The 17,188-nt window shown below is 37.8% G+C and overlaps 1 protein-coding gene across 1 annotated transcript in view; it reads left to right on the forward strand.

The window, feature by feature from the left end:
* Positions 1 to 497: 497 nt before the first annotated feature.
* Positions 498 to 17,188, forward strand: part of dlgap4a (discs, large (Drosophila) homolog-associated protein 4a) — an 86,103-nt gene continuing 69,412 nt past the window's right edge. The window contains exon 1 of the mRNA XM_055046210.1: positions 498 to 689. The gene's annotated coding sequence lies outside the window, so the exon portion shown is untranslated. The remainder of the gene's footprint in view (positions 690 to 17,188) is intronic.

The raw sequence follows: 17,188 nt of genomic DNA on the forward strand, positions 1-17,188 counted from the left end.
AAATCTGTTATTTTCAATCGCTTGCATGAATGACGCAACAGATTTTGACAAGTCGCAGGATGATAAACACCAACGACCTCGCTCAAAACTTATGTTTCTTAAAAGAAACATAAGAGAGATAGAGAGAGTCGTTCATCTCTGTCTCTCTCTCTTCTTGAGCCAACAATGAGCAGCATCACTCTTGACACACGGGAAGAATAAACAACACGCTCACGCACCCGCGCTGCCTCCCTCTCTGATGATGCTCACTCATAATGATTCATCAGCCGAGATCTGGGCTCCGATGAGTTCATTTTCGGAGCCGAGTGCTCAGTCGTGGGCCCTCGGATGCCCCCACCCCCACCGCTCTCATCCCGCGTCTCGACGGACCTGAACGCTGCCGCAGCAGCAGCAGCCGCAGCAGCAGCAGCATCACCGGCGGCAGCCTCCAAACTGCATCCCACCCTCCCACTCCCCCTCCACCTCCTCCGCGATGGCTCCCCGTGGAAACCGGTGAAACTGCTGAAGCACGACCGCTGGACCGCGGAACGCGCACCGGCTCGCAGTGACAGAGGAATAAGAAGAGGACTATTATTAAAATTCATCAGGCTGGTAGAGCTCCACAGCTGGCTTGACGGCATGTAGGAGCCGGATAACTATTCTTGTGTGACCGACACCCATCTGCAGTTGATTACAACACAATGAAAGAGGTAAGACCGCTGATAAATTCTGTGTTATCGACGGGACGTTGCGATTTTTATGTAATAAATAGACTGACGTGTCGGATGGGGCTCATCAGGATGCATTGTTGCATCGTCAGTCCCTTTCCTGAGTTGAAATTTATGATTTTGCCTGTTTCACCTGTCGACTCATGAGTGTGGCTGCTGCATGCCGATATGTAACTTGTTATGTCATGTCAACATCCTGTTTTTATTGGGAATTTTTCCCTTTAGCAGGACTCTTGCTGAGAGAATGGAATAGGCTATTTCATTCATTTTTCATGAAGTAATGACTTGTGGATGTTAAATTACTCAAATTGGCTCTGTTGTTTTTGGTAAAACAGACACAATTTTAGTCCGGAGAGAAAAAATCTGTATTTTTATAGGGTTTTTAATAATCATTTGGATTGCACAATCCCCCCCTTCTTTTTATGAATGAGCAAAAACCTTTGACTTATAAGATCAAGAACTATCATCTGTTTGAAGTCTTATCCTTCATACTGAAAGAAGTGCTGTAGTTTTTGTGGTTCAAAAGAAAAAGAAGATTTTCCTGCTGGTTGTCCATAATCTGACATCAATCAGCAGTGAATCTTGAAACAAGTCTGCCTCAGAGATTCACCATTATGACTTTTCCTGGTCGATACCACTTCCAGTTTCCTTCGAGATTTAATCTGAATTTTTATTTCAAAGACTGTAACTCAACAAAAAGAAAAAAAAAACTGCACTGCAAGTTGTTAGCTAGATGTCACAGATTTGAAATGAGCAGAAAATAAAAGAATTACAAGATTATCGCTATTTACAGCGATAATCTTGTAAGCTGGGTGAAAATGAGGATCAAAAATAAAAATATGGGTCATGAAATTCATACCAGAGACTGGTATTGCACAAATTAAAACAAGTGAGTTCATAAATGAAGTTATTTGTTAAAAATTACATTTCTATAAATGGATTGACAAAGGGAAAAAGTATTGACTGAAGGAAGTGTTAAAAGACATAAAATGCTTATGAAATTGATGAAATATGTTAATATTTAGGAAACAATCCTCTTGTCTCTGAATGCAAATTAAAATAAGCCAGTTTAGTCAAAACGTTTTATGTTTGTTTCCCAAGGTGTTGCACAGAGAAGGATGGCATGATTGGTAAAAGCAAAGCTCTCTCGTAACACCTTCTCATCCTTATTGGTGCAAAATGATCACATTGGTCAAAGGTTGGTTTCTACATTTTGTAAATGTCCTAATGACCTCTGTTGGGGGCATATTCGAGGAGTGGGGAAAAAAATATTTCAATCAAAACCAGAGGCTCTGCAAATGATTTGTGGAAAAAAGGGCAAAAAAAAAAATGACCACAAGAGTTCTCCAACAAAATTCATAGAGCTTTAGGAAGATCTGGAGTCACTGCAATAGACTGGACAAGCCAATGAAAAACTGGAAGAAATCCCAAAAAGTACCACAAACATTGAAGTTTGGTGGTGGGATCATAAAAGCATGCTTGAAAAAAAGCTGCTTGAATAACCCAATCAGTGACCAAATTGGAAACATTTAATAATCGGACAAATTTTTGATTAAGTTGCATGAAAGAGAAATTCTCCTTCATGGCTTAAAAACAGTTTTTCGTAAAAAAAACAAACAAAACAAACAAAACATAAATAAATAAAAAAAAAAGGTCAAAATCACAGATGAGCAACTTTTGCAGTTACATTCTCCAAACGTTTGTTCCCCGTGTCATTTAGTTACATTATCCCAAATAAACTATGGACGAATTTATGTCTGTGTCTTTGTACATTTGGATTAGTTTGACAGTCACCAAAACAATGTCTAAATTTCAAGTCAATATCCCAGTTAAAAATATGTTTTCTTAAAAATATATATGTGTTCAGTATTCATTTCTCTGCTGACATGCTAAGCCTAAATGCTTTTCTTAAAAAATGACATGTTGCTAGTAATTCAATTTATAGATTGCAAGTGTTTGGAAGTTTTAAGTTCTGGTGTATTAAAGAAACAAACAAGCAAAAAAAAGCTATCCTTTTCAGTATGTGACATGTTGATCACTGAGGTAAAATTGGCCGATTCTGATCTCTGCTGGATTGATAGTTCCATCTTCAGTCGGCATCCAAGGATTGCGATTGATTTGTAATGAGGGCCATGATTCAGCTGTCCTTCTTTAGCACCACTTGCTCCAATTAAAAGCTAATTTTGTTTGCAGAAGGCTGGTTAATATTTTATCCGCTGCTCAGTGCGGCCACAAATCTGAGGATGGCGTGCTAGAGGATGTCAGCGTGGCAGTGCTGTGGCACCCGCATTACAATGCCTGCTGGATAATGGAGGTTTTCATTCCAGGCTGCCCTTTTTAATGAGTGCAGGGTTGTAAGTGGAAGATCACACAGACTCAGCGTGTTGTACAAACGCAGCGCAGGAAGAGCCCTGCTGGTGGTGGACCATGGAGCATCTCACTGTGGTGTCAGTGTCACATCTGTTGCCCATGTTGAGGCTCTACCACCGAGTCAGAAGGAAACCCAGCTGGCTCTGCTCCAGTGTGGTGGGCGTGTTGAAAACTGGCTTAGTCAGGGCTATACTGCAGCAAGAGATTGAACAAGATAGAGAAAGTAGCACTCATACCGATAACGGCAAAATTCTGCAAAGTATTTAAAGTATTTTCACTTCAGGACCTCAGGGAATATTACATCAATCTAGGAAGAACTGCACAACAGTAACACTGAATTACTTAAGTTAACATGTAGACAGCTTTTATGGGTCTTCTTCTGATAAGTAGTTTTGCCAAAAGTGACTTAAAAAAAAAGACTCGTCATTATTTTAGGAAGGTGACAACATCCTTCATCCTGCAAGTCTTCTATATTGTTTATTTAAAGGACTTGACTTTTGTTTCTGAATTATCTTTTCAGTTGTCATTGTAAGAGGTAACACACTTCTATCTGTCCAGGAATTGCTAAAATCCCTCGCTGAGAATAAAAGGGTACTACTGTTTCTTATTTCTGGGAAAGTCCGGAGAGTTTTACTATTAAAAATTTATACCTGAAATAAAAAAAAAGTAATTTCACAGACTGGCCGTTTTAGAAGAAATATGAATACTATTTGAATACTGAGCTGCTAATAGATTAAAAGAATGGATTTTAATATAATAGCCGGAGTTGGAGGTTGGAGATTAATTTGTGGGTCAAGCTTTTCTATGATAATAATGAAAAAGAAACATGGATATTAAAACATCAGTTAAAAACTGTTGGATTATAATGACGCAATACTATTTGGCATGTTGCAAATGGTGTAATTTATTTCCCTTCTTATGACACTGTATCTTCTAAAATCCTTTTTCATTTAATATCATAAAGTTTCCAGAATGTCAGAAGTTACTCAAGCTATTTGGAGCATAGCCTAGCAGAGTTCTGCTCCTCCCCCATGTATTGCTGTGCACTGCCAGTTAGCTGGCTTAGCAAAAGGATTTAGAAAGTCCCTCACAGAACAAAAAAATAACTAACTTAAAGCAGCCTGCCCATCATTCTAATGAAGAACAGTCTGTCTTTAGCTGAAGCACTCTTTGGTTATGCAACATGACAGAAACTCAAAGCACAGAAGCAAACCCACTCCTGAATGTCAGAAACCCCCAAAACAAAATATAGGCCTTAGAATGACCTAATCAAAGTCCGATCTGAAATCTTATTGAGATGCTGACATGTGACAGGCTAAATCATAACCAGTTATTAAGGTGCATTCACACCAGTTTTCTGATTTGGTCCGGACTTAATTTTTTATTTTTTTTATTTGGTGAGGGGTTTTTTTTCCAATCAACCCTTGTGACAATCGTTGCTTCCATTGGACAAAAATGACAGAGGGTGCGACCGATCGCAGACCCAGACAAACAAACGTTGGAAATCCTGCTTTTTGCATTTTTGCTTTGCATATTTGTGCTGTCATTAAAACTGCAGTACCATTTTGAATGTCAAGAGCAGCTCATGCGATGCCCGTTTTGCTATGTGATATTTCTAATTTTGGAATGGTATCAGCAATGCATGATGCTAGCTGAATGAGACAAGGTGCTCTGCTGCCCTCGACCCTCAACATGCTGCCAGGAGCTAAGCAGAAAACAGCGGGTCAGGTATGACTTCAGTACCTGTAGTAGTAGCGTTAACACATTTTTGCCATGATGCTCATCAACAGTGGCTCATGAAGCCAGTCAGTTTTCACCAGAAGCAAACCGCACCAGAGTTCAGTTGTAATCAGTCTCAAGCCACCTCATAAAATGGGTCTTGGTCTTGTTGTTCAGTCTGCACAGGATTCACTTGATCGTATTCAAACTTGTACAAAATATCCAGACCAACAGGGGAAACAAACTCTGGTCCATTTGAAGTGGACCAAATGTGGCAGGTGTGAATGCAGCCTAAGTTTAAAGTGGCAATTATGTTTGCACATTGATCCAGGTTGGTTTGGGCAGGTTTATTCATTAATGAATTAAATCAAGATTTAAAAATTAAGCTGCATGTTTTATTTATCACGTTATTCTTCATGAGTGAAATATATGTTATTATCTAAAACGTTTAGAAGTGACAAAAGAAAAAAAAAAATCTGTAAACGGTCAAATATTTTCAAAGAAATGCATCATGCTGACAGATGTTTCTTTTGAAAGAAGTTCAAACAAACTAGTATTGTTGATAGAGAACATATGATTGTTTTCAGTAGTATTTTTGATTAATGCATGCAACATAAGTAGAATGAGATGTGATTGTGAGGAAACTTTTTAGGTATACAATAATCCATTGTGAATTTTTTTTTTTTTTTTGGCAAATGTCAACTGTGTCTACAATATAGTTACCGTATTTTCCGGACTATAAGTCGCTCCAGAGTATAAGTCGTACTCCCAGCTAAACTATGAAAGAAAAATTGAGACTCATAGTCCGGAAAATACGGTATATATAATATATTTCAGCACCGCAACATTTCATTGGATTTCTTTTCTTTGATGAAAACCAGCCAGAGATTTGGAGTAAATGAATGTGAAGCGGAACATTTCTCTTCATTCCTAAATCTCAATCTTCTTTTACGATATAACACTTTTAACCTCTTTATCAAGAGCCCAATCACAGAATGTGGTATATTTTTATGATCTAACATAGTAATAACAATATCTTAACACTTCCAGTGTTGGTAGAAAAAGTAAAGGAGGAAACATTTCATTTCATCATAAAAAAGCCTGAAACATGGACGCTAATGGAGGGTAGCATTCATTTTGTCATGGGAGAAGAAAGAGCAGAAATGTCACAAAGTATTGTCCTAATTGGTATTTGAATGAAAGTGGACAGCAGGAAGTCTCTTTCCTTTTCTTCCTCTATTTTATAAACTTGCTACGTTCCTGAGCCAACCTGTCCAAAAATCGGCCTAATACTGCGTGTGAGATTAGATGAATAGAAGGTAATTCCCATCCTGCAGTTTCAGACACCATTCTTGTCAGCTGTTATTCCAAACTATATTGAATAATGCAGAGCTACAACCAAAATCAATATGGGTTACAACATTTTCTTTGCTATGGAGGCTACGCTTATCCTCCCACTGCAACATATCCATGGAGTTGGTTACAACCTGATGGTAGAGATATCAGAGAAAGCTCTTTTTTCTTCAGACTTCATGCTAAATTCACTCTTGATCAACTAACACTCACCCGGATTAGCATCATGGTCAGAAAGCTAAACAAATAACCCAAAAAATAATGCAAATGTTTGTATTAAACAGCAGACCCAGCTGTGTAATACGCTGTGTCTGTTCTCGCTCTTGCACTGCTGCTACACGCTACTGGTACTAATAGTGCTGCTTAAAGCTGAAGCATGTATCTTAAAAAAAAACTTTAGATACGTATTAAAATATGTCTATTATGTCTAAATTCGCTGAATTTATTTTAAACTAGTGTCATTTATACCTAAACTGAAAAGTTAACAGCCATTCCAGGCAAAGATTGGTGATCGTCAGAAATCGGTCTCGTGGATGAGAGCTAAAAACCTGATTGGAGCATCCCTAAAAACTGTTATAGTATCAACCCTAAGCACATCTGGTGCAGAATATGTGGCTTTCTGGAAATGTCAGTGCCTCAGTTTTTCTAAAACCGCTACAGATGGAGGAAAATCAGAAGGCCAAGTCTGATTTAAAATATTTCCCATAAAAGTTACCCAGGTTTCAAGGCAGGCATATGAGAGTGCTCTTTTATGAATCACACCATGCACACTGCCAAGAAAACTGGTTTATATACACTATTTCACTATATTTACCATAGCAACAAGGCACCAGTGTAACTCCAGTTCACGCAGGAGAATGAGCTCGCTTACGCTTCCTCGCTATCACTGGTGAATGTCTTAGTGCTCCATCTGTTCATCCATTGTCTCATCATCACCCTTTTAAATTTGTGGAGGCAGAAAACTCAGATGAAGAACGGGAACGAAGTGATTTCATTTCTGAGGAGAGCGGCTCCTCCGATCCCATACCGTCTCCGCTGAGAGTGATTTTATGACCTGAGTAATGCCGTTCTGAGTCCATCTCATACGGGAGCTGATGAAGGTGGCTGTAGGTCATGAAAGTCGACCAGCGTTGATGCCTCTCAGTGCTGCTGAGTCAGTGACCTTTCCTGGCTTTAGGTCGCTGTGTTCAACAAGCGTGTTTTTTTCCTCTCTTCCTGATCCCTCTTCCTTCCATGCTCCCTCTTTTAAGCAAATAAAAATAAAAGGAGGACAAAAGATCATAAAGATTTGATAAAGATCATAAAGATTTGACATTTCTGTGACACCTCCCTATTTTCTTTTAAGCATCTCTGTCAAATTTATGTCCTGTTTCAGAGCTTAAAATAGCATCAAGAGGTTTTACAGTAAGCCTCCTGACAAGAGTCTTGTTATCTCCCCGTGTGTGTTGCTTTACAAAAAAGTCCCAGCCTGGGCTCCGTCGCAGAATGGATCCTCTGACACATATTTGCATGTTAAGCTGAGCGCTCTACAGGGACAATTAATCAGCACGCAGCCATTAATGAGTCTGAGTCCCATGGTGATTAATTATGTCTCATGTGTCCAAAGCAACCTGGGAACAGCTGTTTGTTTATGTCACTGTTTTCACACATCCTTCAGAAAAAAACCAAAAAACAACAAAGATAAATTTGTCTGGATATTTAGTTTAGTTAAACTGAGTTTGCAGAAACTGAATTGCTTGTTTTTGCTGCTTAACTCAGGTGAGAATCATTATGACTGAATATTTGCTACATAGAGAAAGAAATACAAAACTGCACAGAGGTACTTAAAGCTTTAGGATGTTTTATTTCGAAACTACAAAGGAGAATTTCCTCAACCTCTGCCTGGATTTCTGTGGCAGGTCACTGGTGTCTGTGGGTGGTGGTGTGCATGTAAAAATATTCCTTGGATGGAACCACAGCTCTCAGGGTTTCACTGTAATATCCACTGGCCTTGAATCCTAAGTTTGCTTTAATTATTTCTGTGTAGACTTAAAGAGAGAGAGAGAGAAAAAAACCAGGTGCTAAAATAAATTGCATTTCAGAAATCTGTTTCTCTGCAGCAGGTCTCAACCAGTTCACATGCATATTTTGGAGGCCAGCGGGATAACAGAGAAATGCTCTAATATTCACTGTGATGTTGTTTTGAAAAAGCATGTGGGCACACTGTAAACAAACACTTGTAATGCAGAATACAGTGCCCTGCTAGAGTATACCAACCTCCTGATTTATGTAAAAAAAAAAAGAAAAAGAAAAATCATGTAACAACTGTAAATTTTGATGTGGTTTATGGAGATTTTTTGTGGACCAAATCAAAATGGCTGATTATTATAAAGTAAGATGAAAACAAATAATCCTTTTAAAATTTTTTTTGAAGAAGAATCTGAAAAGTGTGGTGTGCGTTGGTATTTGGAGTCGATACAAACCTCCCCCCATTCAGCTTTACAGAACAGCTCAAACTCGCTCAGGTTGAAAAGAGAGTGCCTGTGAAGAGCAGTTTTCAAGTTTTTTCAAAGAGTTTTAATTAGTCTGTACTTTAACTGGGCCATTCTAGCACATAAATATGCTTCCATTTAAATTCCTTAGTCATTGGAGCTCCAGCTATATGTTTTGTCATGCTGGATTTGGGATACATTTGGCAACATTCATCTTCACATCAACTCTGAACAGATTTTCTGACCCTGACGAAGAAAGGCATCCCCAAAACTGCCACCAGTTTTCATGGTTTTCATTGCTGGGATTGATAGTTTTCTGCCAAATTGTTCAATTTTAGGCTCATCTGATGAGATCTCTCTTGGATATGATGTCTCATTTGAAGGTTTTTTTGTCCCAGAGTTATTATTTATTAATACATTTTGAACCCATGTATTTTCTTTCTTCACAATAATGCATTTTAGTTTTATCATACTGAAGCCTCTAGCTGAAGGTTTCTGAAAAAAAAAAAAAAAAAAAATATTAAGGGATGTGAATACTTTTGTTGGGTATTGTATGTTATTGCACTTTGCTGAACAAAGACTTATTCATTAATCCAGTTATCTAAACACTTCATAGTTAGATTCACAAATCGTGTTTCTCTTGTCGGTTTCATCTCTTGCTCAACATTGAGAGTCATTATGCAGAGATGTTGGGTTTTATTAAAGGGTCAGAGAGCAGATCTGAGCTCTCTAAAGATTAACACCACTGACTGTCTGCCTTCTGCCTCATGTTATCAATTACACTCACTCAAACTAAGAATTGACCCTGGGGGTGTGGTGTGTCTGCATTTCAGCCCTGAGCGCCATATGGACCCAGGATTTTATGTTATCACGCCTGATGCATCTCCATTTTGCAAGGATTATCTGCAGGCTTGGAAATGCATTGCTGTGGTTAATGCAGGAAAACCATTAATGGCAAGATTCAATGGAGAAAATGTAAACAAATCCAAAAAATATGGATTGCAATATTTTCTAACGTAATACTTTATCCCAGACTTAGATTTATTCTGGAATTTATGCAAAGAACAACAAAAAAAAAAAATCTATTTGCTGTAAATATTGGAAATTAAAAGGATTGTATGTATTTTTTACACATCAGTTGTTATCAGTATCTTTTTTAGGTTAGAATTAGGGCTGTTGTAAACAAATATTTTATCAATCAATTATTCTTACGATTAATCGAGTAATCGGATGCATGCTCCAGGCGTCGTGCCAGTCATTTCCAGGATGCTTATTGGTCCCCCAAAAGCGATGAAAACCCAGGAATTATCATCAATCAATAAAATCCCCACAAGCCGAACGTGAAAATTGGTCATTATGCTTTCATCAACAATTGAAATTCGGAAGTGAGAGCTCTGCGCAACGCAAATAATGTTCCGGACCGGAACACAGTGCGCAAAATAATAAAACATAAATTAACAAAGATTCAAATTTCTGCCCTCGTTAGAATGTCTTGATAGGGATATGGGAACCAATTGGATAAGCATAAAAAGAAGGAGAAAAAAGACAAATATTTTCAAAGAACTTAAAATAATTTGGCAACACTTTATTTGAAGACTGTCTTATGTGAGTCTTATATCTTGATTCATCTGTATTGTTTTGTTTGTTCCTAAAAATACCTGGGGTCCAATACAAGCAAATGTTTACAGTCTTCTACTGCAAATGTTATTGTAAAGGATGATTCTGACATAAAATCAAGATTTATGTAATAAAAAAAATATATATATATTTTGCAAGCTGTGTACAAAAATGGGACTTTATAAAAATAATATTCTTGCGTCTTTAGCTTGAGAAGCAGCAAGACTCACTGACTTCCAGTATAAATCCAGCTGACTTAAAATCAGAGAAGGTAAAAAAAAAAAAAAAAAATAACAGGGTTAACTTTAGTAGCCGACCTTTTAAAAGGTGAGAATAAATACCGGGCCAGTTTTCAAATCCAAAGTAATCGATAATAGCATCACTTACAAAGACTATGGTCTCTTGTGAAAGTACATTTCATATACAGTTTGTGACTTCACCCTAAACCTGTTTCCCCCCTTGCATGCTTTCAGACGTGTAGGAACTCAGTCGTCTATTTCTTTTGTTTAACTTACTGATATAGCAGGAAGCAGGGAGGCTTTTGCATTGGATTGCAGCCGGCCGCTGTTTACTTCTGGATCCCTCACGCTTAGGCAGGCCATCTGGTCCATGTGTGGGGATTGCGACTGCCACCGCAACCTACCATACGAACAAATAGTTGCAACGTGTCCAAACGCTTTCATTTTATTTAGAAAAATATCAACTAATTTCAAGGTAACTTAAGCTGCAACTAAATATGTTTCGTATTCAATCGAGCGTTAAATCATCTAGAGATATTATCACACACAAGATTTCTTCGTGCTTGGAAAGAAATTGCAAATTACAATTTGTAATTTCCTTCCAAATTAAGCAGGAGATTTTGTTTTGAAAAATGTCTAGTTCTTCTAGCCTGAGGATGAGGACACAGTAACCCAACAGTCGGCATCCAAGCAGCGTTAAATTATTTAGCAAAAAAACCCGCTGTCTGGTTGTGATATACATGCATGCTGAACACAGTGTTCATCTGTCAGTAAGATGACAGAATAACTTGCAACACTGCAAGAAGCATTTAGTGTCCACATTACCAGGTTAATGTGAACACTTTCCTCTTCAGAAAAAACTAAAGAAAAACATTTCAGTGAAGCATTTTAAGAAGGAATACCTTGGCATTTTGCAGATTAAAGCGAGCTCAAGTCAGAGACTGGGAAATTACGTCGTATGCTGCTTTGGCTTAATCCCGTCTGTGCACACAGTCAGATTCTTGCACAGTAAGTCAGAGCAAAAACTGAAATAAAGGTAGACAACTCCAGGAGTACAATTAGGAGTCCAATCAAAACCTTGATTGCAAGCCTTAGTTATCCCAAGTACTATGTCGTATATAATCAATAAATCAAAATATTAAAAATGTGTAGATTTAGTTTTTCTTTCATTCTGCACTAATCTCATCTTAAACAAAATGAGAGATGCAATTATGGTCAAACTCCAATCTCCAATCTCTTGTTTATATTTATTCATTTATAGTTATTATTTATTACCCATGTTAAGAAAAGAGGCTCTGTAGAGAGCAGCTATAATGACAAATGTTACACAGTTGACATTTTAAACTATCTAGCATCTCATCAATATCAAAATAGCAGTTTCTGTGTGTACTTTGCTTAAGAATGTATATCCTCATCCTATTTCTAAGATATTTAAACAATGGTAAACAATGGCATTTTAAAATCAGGTTTGCTCCTGGACAGAACTTGAAGTCTTGCTTTCTCTCTCTTGGTGTTTCTCTCCAAAACATCCTAATTTCAGAGCAGATGTCATAAAAGATTCATATTCTTGGTAAATAGTTATTTTCACATGTGAATCCTTTGACTTCAATGATGATGTGATGGACTGAGATTTATTTGGTTTTCAGTGGGACCTTTGCATTCACAGAGATGACCCAACATGAGTTAAAATAAACTTATTAATAAGGATTTGTAAAGCATATAATTGGCCTGATTTCAGTTCAAGCTAGGATGGGTTAGTATGCATGACATCAACCCAGAAAACTTTGACTTCCTGTCAAGTTTAATTCTTGTTTTGACACCACATATGATCTTTTTGCTCCTCTCCACTTTGATTTTGACCTGCGGTTTAGTTTAAATGAGACAGAAAAGTGTTTTGATTAGAAAAACATAGATTGGGAATCCCAAATGTTCTGTCAAAGAGGCATTAATTTATCACTTCCCTGAATAACCTTCTTCACAGAAGTGTTGGTGTTGTCACCACAGTAACCAGGTCAGTGAAATGGAAGCTTGCTGCTTCCTGTGGGGTTGTCATGTAATTTTAACACATTAGAGGCCTTCTGCTAAACCAGAGATCTGGTGTTTATTTTGCATATTTTTGTAAAGCCGGGCTGCAGCCTGAATCAAATTGTAAGTTGAATCATTTGCTTGGGAGAAAATTCAATTTTGGAGTTAAATGTTTGTGTATTACGATAAACTGTCATTTAACTTTGACATTTGACTCTCAGTATATTTTCTCTGTCTTAATCTACATTTGCACATGTTCTCCTTTGTCAATTTGCAATAAAAGGTTATGTAGCTGCTATTGAAGAGATACAAAACTCAACACTCAAGATGAAAAGGTCACGAATGCATATTGCTGAATATAAAATGTAGCAAAAAATGAGCTGCCACCTGACAGACTCCTTCATAAAACTAGTTTTACAACAAGAGATGCCCTGAATGAAACAAAATGCATTTTGTGTTATTTATTTAAGTGAAACGTTTATCACTACTAATGTGGCCCAAGATGATGAATACTGTCTCATGAACTTAATAAACCCAGCAGTGTTTACAAATTGAGCTGAAAATGGCAGCTCTGCTGTTTGCAGTGCATTGACCTACATTCACTGTGTGACAGACAAAGATGGGATGCATGGAGTTTGTGTTTTCACAAAGCCAAAACAACTGCTTTGTCATGCGTAAGCTTTGAGGGACTGAAGTTTTAGCATGTTATTCACAGTATTTCAAGTGATTGCTGATTTCCACAAGCCATCCTCCATGAAAAGAGTTTTATTCAGATGATTTTTGGTGAAAGTAGAAACAGAACAAACTGTTCTATGCAATCAGTTTGTTTCTACATCTTTGATCACATCTGCACCTCTTGTATGCATCTTCACAGAACAACTGCGACCTGATGCCAAAATAGGTGCAAGTTACTTGCATCTGTTGGGTTTAATAGGGATTCATATATTTAGCGAGCAGCATGTGCAAAATGTTGCAAGAAAAATAGAGGAGATTGCCCACAAATAGGCTCTTCATGGTCCAGGATGCAAGTGTAAAGAGGTGTCAGTGTAAAAACTTTCTGTTCCAAGTTATGACTTTGGCAATATCATATATAGAAACATTTATTTTCAGAAATGTACATTTTCACAGTCAGGAGGTGTTTCGGTGTCTTTTGTTAATCTCAGAAGTGTAAATCCTCCCAAACTAAGACGATTCAGTATCTGGTGCCCTCGCACTGAAAGAGATTTGCATAACAATGCGATCACATGTTCACTCCGTTAAAATGTATCGAGGGAATTAACGCTTATCACAGCTGTCCTCATTTTTATACTTCAGTTAGCTGTCTATATATTATTCATTGCGGGTTTGTTAGCGTCCTCAGTCATTGCGTAAAGTGGAGCTTGAATTTAAGTATCACTCTAAGTAGCACGGATAGCAGAGAGTACACACTGAAGGCAGAGTTTATCACAACACCGGATAAATCTCCTCACATTAGATTTAAGGGAAATAAAATACCTCCAAGATGAAAGCAGAAAAAACTAATTTAGCCAATCAGTTGATTATTGAAAAACAGAGAAACTGTAGTGATGAGTTTTTTGTTTTGGTTTTTTGCTGGATGTAAAGGTGTTTGATGGAAAATGAGTTGCTCTGTAGCACTGACACAGAATTAGCAAAACCCGCACAGAACTGACTTTAAAAAATGTTTCGTCTCCAGTGGCTTTGCGGCGGTGTAGAGGTTAACACTTCTGCACAATTTCTTCGACAACTCAGCGCATCACTCAGCGGGCAGGTCACCCTGAGCTGTCTTGTTGTAAATTTCAGTTGCACAAGCCGTGAAACAACAAGACCCGACTATTGTGGCCTCCAACCACGTCCTACTGAGGTTAAAAATCTTTGCTTGTATTTCCACAGTCATGGTGCCTTCATTGTGAGCGCCAGTGTTGCATAATTCACAGCAGGGTGGAAGCCAGGCAGTTCTTGAAGACTTCTATGCAAAATGACAGAAACATGCTCCTGAGGCTTAAACAAGGCTAGAAGGCAACTCCTGAAGGAAGATTTGAGTCTCAGCTTTTTCCAAAGTGACAGATCGACTGCACTGTATGTCCTAAAGGAAGAAATCTAAATTAACTTTGAATATTTCCATAGTTTACTTTGCTCTCTGATGCATGGCTAAGGAAGCTTGCTAATGACTGAGCTAATATTAGCCTGAGATTCACCACCTGCGTAGAGAACATCTGCCCGTCATCAGAAGGCAATCACTCCATTCATCTGTTGGGTGCAAATTAATTTCCTGTGGAATATTACCAGGTTATCCAAAGGTCATACAGGCCTCTGCATAGCACAGAAACTAAACAAAAAAACAGTTTTTTGCTCTTATTTTTGGTTTTAAAGGTTTTGGTACTTAAGGGATTACTTTAGTTGGTGCTATAATCTTTGAATTTGTTGAGCCACAAGATGCCTGAAGCAACCCCAGCTGTCTCCAGGCATCAGGTGAGTTACTTCCTAGAGCATGAATTTTTTGACTTTATCTTCAGTGGTCCAAATCTGACTTCCAGATTTGGTCAAATATCCAGATCAAATAGTGAAAAGCAAGTCTCTTCTTTTAAATCTGCTTGCAATTTACAAGCAAAATAAATGGCATTTTATACCTTCAAGTTTTTGTTAAGTGAAATTAATACTTTATATAATCTTCTTTTAAAAATTTAGCTTAAACTTGTCATGAATGATGGTTCCAAACGCAGAGAGGAGGTCAGGAAAAGTATGATGAAAAAGTATGTTATTAGAGATCAAAGCAAACAAAGTACCACCTCTTACACAACCAATAGCCTTAGAAAATGAAAAAAATGACAAATGATGGCAAAACACCTTAGTGACAAGTATCTTTGCAAGATTTGTCCTTCCATTCACAAAACAAGATTTCTCAGTAGAAAAATATTTGAATGTTTTTGTAAAGCTCTTTAAATAAACATGTCTTGTGAGAAGTCAAATCATCCTTTTGGTAAAGTAGAAATTCCTTATTTAATATCTTAAAATGTACATTTTATGTCAGTGTTACATGTTTGATCAAAGTGTCTTGAAGATTAAAATCACATTTTAGCATTTGATTATTTTTATGCAATTTCTTTTGTCATATTCCTTGTCTGGACTTTTCGGTTTCTGATTATTTCCTTTTGGTGATGCCTTCATAACTTATCCTAGTTTATTCCTTTTGTTAGCTCAGTCATTTCTTCTTGTGTTTCAGTTGTTTGGGGCTCCATCTTTGCTTTTTTATCTTAGTTAGTTTGCCATTTACTCTGCTTCTCCCCAGCTGCTTGTCATCTCCTCATTAGTCTCTCTTCCCCAGCTGCAGTCAGTTACTTGTAATTTAGTTCCTTTGTCATCTCCACTCCCTCCACTATATATTTACCTCCCAGACTCATTACTCTGTGTGCTCCTAGTACTATTCTAACAATATTTGAGCTAAAACTTGGATAACTTTCTTTTGCTTGTAAAGAAATTACTGACTTTGCAAAAAGCCTTCAGCAAGTGAACATTTTGCTTTCCTGAAAGTGTTAATCATCACAAACTAGCGCTCAGTGCAACCCCAAATTACAATTTTTGCAAACATGAAATGAATATTTTGTACTACGATCCACTTTGTGTCCTTGGCCTGCTGCATATTTTTATGCTTCCTGTCCTTCAGTGGTTGCCGCTATTATAGCACCAATTATGATGGTTTTCTTTGTCGAAGATGCTTTGTTTACCTCGGCGTCCCAAAGGTGGGATAGAAAGAGATGCTGAGGGGAGAGCTGGGAGGCTTTCACCAGCATGCACAGTGGAAGCTGGGTGATTGTTTCCGCCTGCATACGCTTGGTCACTGCGCTGTGTAGAGTCTCATTAGTATGGATGTCAGCGCCTCTCCTTCAGCTGAACCTGCCATACCACTGTAGTAGTAAAGCTGCCTGCCTGCCGCATTGTCCCTGTACAGATGATGTGAGCTTTTCTTCGTCCAATCTCATCATTACGTCACAGGAGACGTTTGCTACGGAATGTGCAGCAGGTAAAATCACGCTTCATGATGCACTTTCATGTGTCTGTAAGTAAAAAGACAGATAAAAAGGCTCTGCTTCAAAGTGTTTGGTCTCAGCTTTTATGTAGATGTTACTTGGGAGCCTGTGTTTTCTATGTTACTGCAGCCTGAGCATTACTCCAAGGCTGTGGGCCGTTCTGAAAGGAGCCGTTTTCACTAACAAGCTGGTTCTTCCCAGCAGAATGGAAACTAGCCAAGCATGGCTCAGCTAACATGAAAAGAAATTTCCTTGTACAGCGTCCTGCAAGATTACTCAGGCAGCTTGAAAGTTTTCACATAATGTCATGCGAGAGCGTTAAGTTCCTTTATTGCGGTTCATGTGTTAGAACAGCACAAAGAAAAATTGAAGGTTTTTATAAATGAAAAATTTATTGGCATTTATAATCGTCCCATTTGAGTCAATTCTTTATGGAACCAAATCTCACTGCACTTGCAGCTGCACACATATTTAAGTTTATGCTGCCAGCCTAACATACATATCTAGATTTTTTGCTATTATTTTTCTTTTTGCAAAACAGTTTGTTTCATCAGGTTCCTTAGTTTTCATAAAAAAACTAAGGAAGTTTTTTTATGAAAATAAATTTTTTAACTCTTGCTACATATTCCATATTTGATCCTTTCTGGAACTTTCTTGAGTAT

The sequence above is a fragment of the Poeciliopsis prolifica genome, unplaced genomic scaffold (assembly GCF_027474105.1).
Source record: "Poeciliopsis prolifica strain line A6 unplaced genomic scaffold, Auburn_PproV2 SCAFFOLD023, whole genome shotgun sequence".
NCBI classification, from domain to species: domain Eukaryota; kingdom Metazoa; phylum Chordata; class Actinopteri; order Cyprinodontiformes; family Poeciliidae; genus Poeciliopsis; species Poeciliopsis prolifica.